General features: G+C 44.9%; 1 pseudogene; it reads right to left on the bottom strand.

The window, feature by feature from the left end:
- Positions 1-2680: 2680 nt before the first annotated feature.
- LOC124703589 lies at positions 2681-7991 on the bottom strand (annotated as a pseudogene).
- Between the last annotated feature and the right edge of the window lie 1273 nt (positions 7992-9264).

The raw sequence follows: 9264 nt of genomic DNA, 5'->3' as shown, positions 1-9264 counted from the left end.
AAGCGAGAATCTTTCCAAATTTGAAAATTCAAAACGTTTTATCTCACAAAAGACAACTCCGATTTAAGATCTGTTTTCACCAATAAATCCGTCTCGACGAGATCTTCAAAACTAGCACCCATGTTAATATGTTTCGACAAATTTTTTTTCGAGCTAAAAGTTATCAGCCCTCTCTATTCGAATAGTCAACCCCTCCGTACTTGAGTGATCAACGGTAAATGTATAAATTTATCAACCTGGTGCAGTCTATTGAGGGAAAGTTTTGCATGTATGTAGAAACAGACGAATTTGATGACGTAAGCGAGAATCTTTCCAAATTTAAAAATTTAAAACGTTTTATCTCACAAACGACAACTCCGATTTAAGATCTGTTTTCACCAATAAATCCGTCTCGACGAGATCTTCAAAATTAGCACCCATGTTAATATATTTCGACAAAATTTTTTTCGGGCTAAAAGTTATCAACCCTCTCTATTTGAATAATCAACCCCTCCGTATTTGAGTGATCAACGGTAAATGTATAAATTTATCAACCTGGTGCAGTCTATTGAGGAAAAGTTTTGCATGTATGTAGAAACAGACGAATTTAATGACGTAAGCGAGAATCTTTACAAATTTGAAAATTCAAAACGTTTTATCTCGCAAACGACAACTCCGATTTAAGATCTGTTTTCACCAATAAATCCGTCTCGACGAGATCTTCAAAACTAGCACCCATGTTAATATGTTTTGACAAACTTTTTTTCAGGCTAAAAGTTATCAACCCTCTCTATTTGAATAATCAACCCCTCCGTACTTGAGTAATCAACTGTAAATGTATAAATTTATCAACCTGGTGCAGGCTATTGAGGGAGAGTTCTGCATGCATGCACAAATAGACGAATCTGCTGATGTCAGCGGAATCTTTTCCAACTTTGAAAATTTAAAACGTTTTAACTTTCAAACGACAACTTCAAATTAAGATTCGCTTTCACCAATAAATCCGTCTCGACAAGATCTTCAAAACTAGCACCCATGTTGATATGTTTCGAGAAACTTTTTTTCGGGCTAAAAGTTATCAACCCTCTCTGTTTGAATAATCAACCCATCCGTACTTAAGTGATCAACGGTGAATGTATAAAATTATCAACCTGGTGCATTCTATTGAGTGTTGCATGCACAAATAGACGAATCTGCGGATGTCAGCGGAATTTTTCCCAAATTTGAAAATTTAAAACGTTTTAACTTTCAAACAACAACTCCAAATGAAGATTCACTTTCACCAATAAAATCCATCTCGACGAGATCTTCAAAACTAGCACCCATGTTAATATGTTTCGACAAACTTTTCTTCTGGCTAAAACTTATCAACACTCTATATTTGAATAATCAACCCCTCCGTACTCGAGTGATCGACCGTAAATGTATAAAATTATTAACCCCAAAGTTAATTTTATTTTAAACATTTTGGTGAATCTTTTTTAGTTTAGAAGCTATTAACTCGGTGTCCTGTTATTTATCAACAGTAAATATAAATAACTACCAACCCTAAAAATCTAATTTTATTTCGAATATTTTGGCGACTCTTTTTAGTTTACAAGTTATCAATCCGGTGCCCCGTTATTTATCAACGGTAATTATAAATAACTACCAACTCTAAAAAGTATTTCATTTACAATATTTTAGCGAACATTTTTTTATTTTACAAGCTATCAACCTGGTGCCTCGTTATTTATTAACTGTAAAATATAAATAAATAATAACCCTAAAAAGTATTTCATTTAGAATATTTTAGCGACTCTCTTTTAGTTTACAAGCTATCAACTCGGTGATCCGCTATTTATCAATGGTAAATATAAATAAATATCAACGCTAAAATTTTAATTTAATTTAAAATATGCAGCGACTCTTTTTTTGTTTACAAGTTATCAACCCGGTGCCTCGTTATTTATCAACGGTAAATATAAATACCTAGCAACCCTAAAAAGTAAATTTCATCTAGAATATTTTAGCAACTTTTGTTAACTTACAACTTAAAACAGTACTTAATTTGAGTAGCAAGTGGTAGTTCATTTGAGTTGCAAGTGGATCTTTCCACCCGTTATTTTCCCCCTTAAAAACCACTAGCCCGAAAAAGGGAATTGCAAAAGGACCCCATTAAATATGAATTACCGTATGAAAATAAAACCCAAAAGGGAATTGCAAAAAGAGAATAGAGAGCCTACCTCGTGCCGAAGAAAAAGAGTGAGATGCTATGTGTATGCATGCAACAACTTATGAAAGTGTGAACGCTCATTAAATGCAAATTCATGAGATGATCTGTGCATGTGCATGCATGCAGTGTGAACGCTCTTGGCTGCATGCAACTTGCAAAGTAGTAATACAAGCTGTTAGTGTGAACACGTGTGAACGCAGTTAAAACACTACGTGATAAAAAGAGAATTGACTCGCTCCGCGAGCGTTTCCGCGCCACGGAAAGTGACTGCTCGAGCGATCGATTGCCAGGGAGGGATTCGCGCTAGCAACTGTACTACACAAGTCCATTCAAATTCAACAAGCAGAAGCGATAAATTATGTAGCTTGCTCAAAAGGAATACAGCAACACAAGTCCGGCCGACAATGTCCTACACCATCATCCGGTAGGGCTAGCGCCATCTTCAGCACACTGAAATTCAACAAGAGTGTCAGCCACCAAAATCGATTAGCCTGAACATACGAGGCAACAAAATAAAGAGATATAAAATGTAGCTAGGGAATTTGAACAAATTACCTGAAGTTGCAGTGTGGGTCTCCTACCCACCATGCATATATAGTCTTCGTTTAAAGAGTAAAGTAGGGTGGTTGGGATGTGCGCTCGCTGCTCTCTCCATGGCAGACTTTGCAGCTGCAACAGTTTCGTCGGACCAACTAAGTACTTCACATCTGACAGCATCAAGGCAGGCGAGGTTCTCGATTCCGAAATCACAAGAAGAAACAGTAATTTGAAAATCAGTTTCATCTGACCGATTGGTTCTGGAGGGAGCGGCGCGAAACTCTTTTTCTGTGTTGACATCAAGTGACTATGGATCCATGATGAAAGTCGGAAGAAGAGAAGTTCATGAAGGCCGGAGGGGAGGACTAGCTAAGGGAGGTTCAAGTCTCCGCGTTGTTGAGGGACTTGCTTGGTGTTCCGGGCTTCACGAGCAGCGGTATGAAAGTGGGGGCGACAACACAGGTGAAGTTCGAGTCCTACCTTTCGGGGTGAAAACCCAAGGTCCGGCCTTAACTGGTTGTGCCCGGCAATGACCTTGTTGGAGGCATTGTTTTGAGAGTGGGGACTATCTTCGGGTGAAAACCTAAGATCGTTGATCGGGCGATGATGGTGTCGCGCACTCGTTCCCTTCTTGGAGGCGTCGTTTTTGGAGATTCTCGTATTTCAGGTGTTGTCTTGGCGGTGGATGTATTGCTGTTGTTAGGCCCGAGATACTGTAGCGGGACTTTTGTTTCTTAGTTTTCTTTTCTTTTTTTGGCTGTGTGCATCCGTAGTGCCATTAGGGTGGTGCATTGTTGCAGAGGCTGGGTGTAATTGGTATCGTTTTGATATTAATATATTCCCTTTATCGAAAAAAATCTGCGGCAAAGGTAATTTGAAGCTTCTGTAGCTTGGGCATTGCTCCTGCAGCAAACACTAGATCCATCCCATGTCACTAGATCCATCCCATGTTGCGCCCCGTAGATAAACTGCCTCAGGCATCTGAACCCAACTCCACCACTGACTGTGAGTCTTTTATCTCCAGATATTTTTTCTACTCTTCTTAGATCCAGAAAAAGAAGAGCACGTAAGGGCATCTCCAACCGCGCGACCCAAACGGACGCGCTGGGCCGTCCGTTTTGGGCCGTTTGGGTGGCCGAACGGACACCCGGACAGCGGCCCGCGTCCGCGTGTCCGTTTGGGTCGCACGCTGCGCCCAACGCGCGGACGCACCGCATATGTAATTAAAATAACAAAAATAAAAATAAAAAAGGAAAACAGCCAAAAATAACATTAAAGTAGTGGTTAATTAAACTTAGCCCTATTTTGGGCAATTTTTACACAAAAGAAAGCCCTATATGGGCTTTAAACTAAAAAAACCCTAGACAGGGTTTGCGAGCACGGTGGCCGCCGGCGATACTACTCCCGTAGTACTCGTCATCGTCGACGCCGATGACGACGACGCCCCCGGCGGCGACGCGCTGTTCCGGCTCGACACGCCGGAGGGCACCGGCGACTCCGGCCAGGGCTCCCACTGCGCCCTTTCCCGGGGGAGTGCGGGTTCGGCGGGCTCGCCGGCCTGCGCAGCCGTGCCCTCCGCGCGGACTCCTGCCGGAGCTGCTCCGCTGCGGCCTGCGTGGCCAGGCGCTCCTCCTCCGCCAGGCGCGCGGCCCGGCGCTCCTCCTCCTCCCGGAGCGCCGCCTGACGCGTAGCCTCCTCCTGACAGCGCGCCAGCTCGAGGAAGGCCCACGTCTCCGCCTGGGCGTCCTCCTGGGCCTTCCTGGCCGCCTCCTCCAGCGCGGAGGCGCGCAGCGCGGAGGCGAGGTGCGGCCATTTGGCCAGCTCGTCGAGGTCCTGCTGCTCGCGGGACGCCGCGAGCGCCGCCTGCAGTGAGGAGCTCGCGCGTGCGGCCGGAGTGGAAAGTGGGGACTGGATAGGGACAGTCCCCTTCCCCAGTCCACATTTAATAGGACTGGGGCACCGACAGGTGGGCCAGCCACGCGGACAGGGCGGACACGCGAGGACGCCGCGTGCCATCCGCGGCCATGCAAACCCGGCCCAGATTTGGGCCGGGTTTGCGTCGTTCCGGACGCCGCGGCCGTCCGCTTTTGCGGTGCGTCCCCGCGTTGAGCCGGGTTTTTGTCCGGCTGGACCCATCCGGACGCGCGGGCGCGGGATGGGTCGCGCGGTTGGAGATGCCCTAAGCCTCCAAGGATGCACAGACCTTCCTCCAACTACATCCACTTGAAGGCATAGCTGCTGGAGGTTCACGAGGGAGGCCACCCAATCTGGAACCTGCGGGACAAATGACCAAGATGTTTTTATTTTCTGGAGGCTAAGCGGAGCAGGAAAAGAAGATTCCTCCAGGATGAAACGCCCACAAACAATTTCTAGAGAACGGAGGTTCTCAGTTCCTAGGTTGTGAAGGGAGGTGAAAATAACTTCTTTGCACTCCTCATATCCCATTGTAGGCATAATGGCACTACTATAATTAAATTCGAGAGTCAGCTTCCTCAGATTCTTTAATTGGCGAAGTTCTAAGAAGAAGTTACATGGCTGCGTGAAGACCCCCACCCATTTCAAAACTTCAAGTGATTGCATCTTGGCTATTCCATCAGGAAATTTAACATCACTGCTGACAAGAAGATCCACCAATTTTCTGAGGTTAACAATAGTTGCCGGTAATGTATGAATTGCCGTTGACCTTATGTCCAACATCTCTAAGCACCCTAGATATCCGATTTGTTCCGGGAGCTCACTTAGTACAGTCATCCCTTCAAGGTTCAGGTACCTCAGCTTTAAAAATCTTCCTATATTTGCGAAGTGGTGGTTTTCTAATGGCTGGCAATGCGCAACGTGCAAGACACGCAAGTGCCTGAACTCATCCAAAAAAGGGACCTCGGAGTAATTTCCACACACACCGAGTGATCTGACATGAGGCAAATACCAGCCCCGTCGGTAGGATAGAATTTCCTTCGTAACCAACTTGGAGAGATAGTCGACGAACTTTGCCTTGTGCACCAAGGGTTAGATTGGGAACACCAACCAAAGTGACAAAATTCTCTTCAATGGACTTGGATATGATGAAATCAAGAACCATGTCATGAACTTTACAACTCGTCAGCTTACCATACTTATTTGTGCTCACGGGTTGGATCAAACTCCTATTGAGGAGTTCATTCAAATACCTTTCTCCCAACTCATGTGTTGTGTACCTTCCATCTTTATGAATGAATCCTTCGGCAATCCATCTTCTTATAAGTATTTTCTTTTTAATAATAGAATCTTCTGGATACATACTCAGATATAACAGACATGTTTTTAGATGACCTGGCAGATCATAGTAGCTAAGTGATAATATCTTCATCATCAATTCAACACTAGCATTCCTTTCAAGTGCACGACCAATTGAATCTTTCACTTGATTCCATTGAAGCTCTACTTCTTCTGTGTTAGCCAACAACCCAGATACAGCAATGATCGCCAAAGGTAACCCGGCACATTTTTCCAAGATCTTCTCAGAAACTTCTCTAAGGTATGAAGGGCATTTTTCTTCAGAGTTGAATAGTCTTCTATGAAATAGCTGTCTGCAGTGTACCATGTCTAGATGCCTTATCTTATAAATATGCCCATCAAATGGTGAACAACATGAATTTGCGACAGTGTTCATGCGCGTAGTGGTGATAATTATGCTTCCAGAATTGTTAATGGGAAATGCGCCCTTAATGCAATCCCATGTTTTGACATCCCAAATATCGTCAACAACAATAAAGTACCTACACATGGATAACTAAATGTTAGATGGTGTGCCTTGAAAAATTAAGTATATATCACATACATTTATACATAATTAAATAAATGAAATCATTACACACAACATGAAAACGTTAGTTTCCGCAAAAAAAACATGAAAACGTTAGTAATTAAAAATATGGCACATGTACTAAAATGGCATGTATATTAAATACTTAATTCGTGTGTGCACATTCATGTTAGCTTGGCACATTATGGAGAAGTAGGGAGATAAGCAATTGTTTAAACATGAGGGTGTGGGCGTGTGGGTACATAAAAGATGCAGAGTGATTAATTTTATCTTGACGAAAGATTGGATAGGATTTAATTTCGTAGAGAAAAAGAGATTGATAGAATATTATTATCAGTGACCATAAGTGCGTAACTAATTGATCTGGAAGTCTCTTCAACCAGGGTTGTATGAGCAGCTAAGCAAGAACCTTTGTTAGACACAAAGATCCACATTAAAGTGATGACTTTGAAAGTATACATTGGATAGACGATAGAGCAAAAAGGTATTTAAAAACAGTAACATTTTCTAACGTGGTACACAAAATATGTTAATACATAAACATAAAACATATATCGATGACACGTTACTAGTATAATTTTCATGCGAAATATCTAAATAACTCACTTCAATATTGAAGGGCGACAAATAGCATTTATACCTCTTGCCTAGTAGATAAGCATTGATCTTGATGATTAGCTGTTGTATGCTCCCCATCTCAGTGCTGGCATAACCTTGATCACTAACTTCACTAAAAATAGTTCTTAGGATATTCATCATGTCTGGATTTCGTGACACCGACAAGAAGGCCCTACACTCAAATTGCCCTTTGAGGTCTTGATACACTTGGTTTGCAAGAGTGGTTTTCCCCATACCTCCGGACCCAACGATGGAGACTATCTTCAGTTGTTGTGTTGGCGCGTGTGCATCTTCTTCTGTCAACAGTTTGATTATCTCAGCCTTGGGTTCATCAATTCCAACTAGATTTGAGGCATGCTCAAAGATAACAAGAGCTCTAGGGTCAACTGTTGCATTTTTTGTGTTGGCATAGACTTGACGAGTCTTGTACCTTGCATTTCTCTCACCCACCTCATTTATCTGTTTCTTCAGATCATGTATCTCAGTGCCAATCCGACGGCGATCCTTCATCTTCCCCAGCGAGTGCTTCATCTTCTTAATGAAGCCCTCCGGCTTAGTGTCCTTATCATCAACGCTTTGCATGAAGTCGTCGATGCAGTCCTCCATGTCATAGGACAACATGCGCACCTCGTTCATCCAAACTTTATCCTGCACATCGTGATCCTCCTCCTCCGACATCTTCATGAGAAAGGCATCCATTGTAGCGAGTTCGTTCGTGAGTGACTTTATATCCTTGCGCACCCGCTTGAAACGCTTGTACCTGTCGCTGAGCAGTGCCCCCAACTTCCCCAGAACAGGTTTCAGGGCCCCCGTCGTCACACTCACCAGCATCGCCTCCATCGTCTGCCGCTGCCGTGCTGGCTCAGCGCGCAGTCTCGATAACAGTTAAATTTGATGTATGTCAACCTACAACTTGAAAATAAGATGGATTAAGAGCATCTCCACTGATCGGCTACCCTATATGGGCTTCGACGCAGCCGTTTTAGGGCACATATGGGGAGGCGCCGGCGGTAAAACTAAAATAGGGCCGGCCGGCTGCCAGTCGCGGCTCCTATACTAAAAAAAATACATTTTTAAAACATAACAAAATTTGAAGAAAAAGTAAATTCATTGATTGTTTGGCTATATATGGCCCATATTTGTACAAATTTGAAAACATAGATTAACAAAAAACTAGCTACTGCCACTACCGTTGCCGCGCCATAGCCCTAGGCGGCAGTACATGGCCGTCGCGTAGTCCTCGCTCAGGGTCCTCCTCCTTCGGCTGCATGAGGTAGCTGCTGCAACCCTGACCGGTGTCCCCGCGCCTCCTGCTAAAATATATAGCCTAGCCTTTTCCAACAGTTCGGACTTTTGAAAAATTTGACTAGTGCATTAATCTAATATGGTATCAGAGCTAGGAGGTCTCAAGTTTAAACCCCGGCTAACGCACTATTTAATCTACTATGAATAGTTGCAGCCCCCGATTACCCACGTCTAGTGTCTTCCCGTTTGTCTAGACTAGACGTGAGGGGGAGTGCTAAAATATATAGCCTAGCCATTTCCAACATTTCGGACTTTTGGAAAACTTGACTAGTGCATCAATCTAATACCTCCCGCGCAGTCTGCTGGATGGGCTAGCTTCCTCGTCGTCATCGTCGAGGTTGATAACGTGGTCGAGGCATTGGCGGCGCTCCTCCTCCTCCTCTCGGCGGTAGTCCGCCGCGCTCCACGCCTCGGCGAACGCGTCCGTCGCTGGACCCCAGCTAGGCTTGGCGCAGCCCAGGGAACTCTCCGGGTCATCCTCCGCCTTGACGATGGAGGCTGCCGCCTTGTACTCCGGCGGTGGCATCCACTCACGTTGGCGCGGTAGAGAGGCCTCGCGGATGACGAGGGCGCCGCCGCGACTGCCGTGGTGCCGGCTGCGAGATGAAGCAACCTCCACTGGCTCGTCCTTCACCATCGCCAGGAACCTGGGTGATGGTGTGTTGTAGGGCGAGTACCTCGACGACGACTTGCACGCCGAGGACCCGCGCGAGGAGGGGCAGGAGGAGCGCGACGACGATTTGGACGATCGGCGCGCCGCCCACTGACCACCATTGCCCCGCGGCGCCGCGCACTAGCCAGTAGCCAC

The sequence above is a fragment of the Lolium rigidum genome, chromosome 1 (assembly GCF_022539505.1).
Source record: "Lolium rigidum isolate FL_2022 chromosome 1, APGP_CSIRO_Lrig_0.1, whole genome shotgun sequence".
NCBI classification, from domain to species: domain Eukaryota; kingdom Viridiplantae; phylum Streptophyta; class Magnoliopsida; order Poales; family Poaceae; genus Lolium; species Lolium rigidum.
Note: the sequence above shows the minus strand (reverse complement) of the source record. Positions and strands in the feature narration are given on the sequence as shown.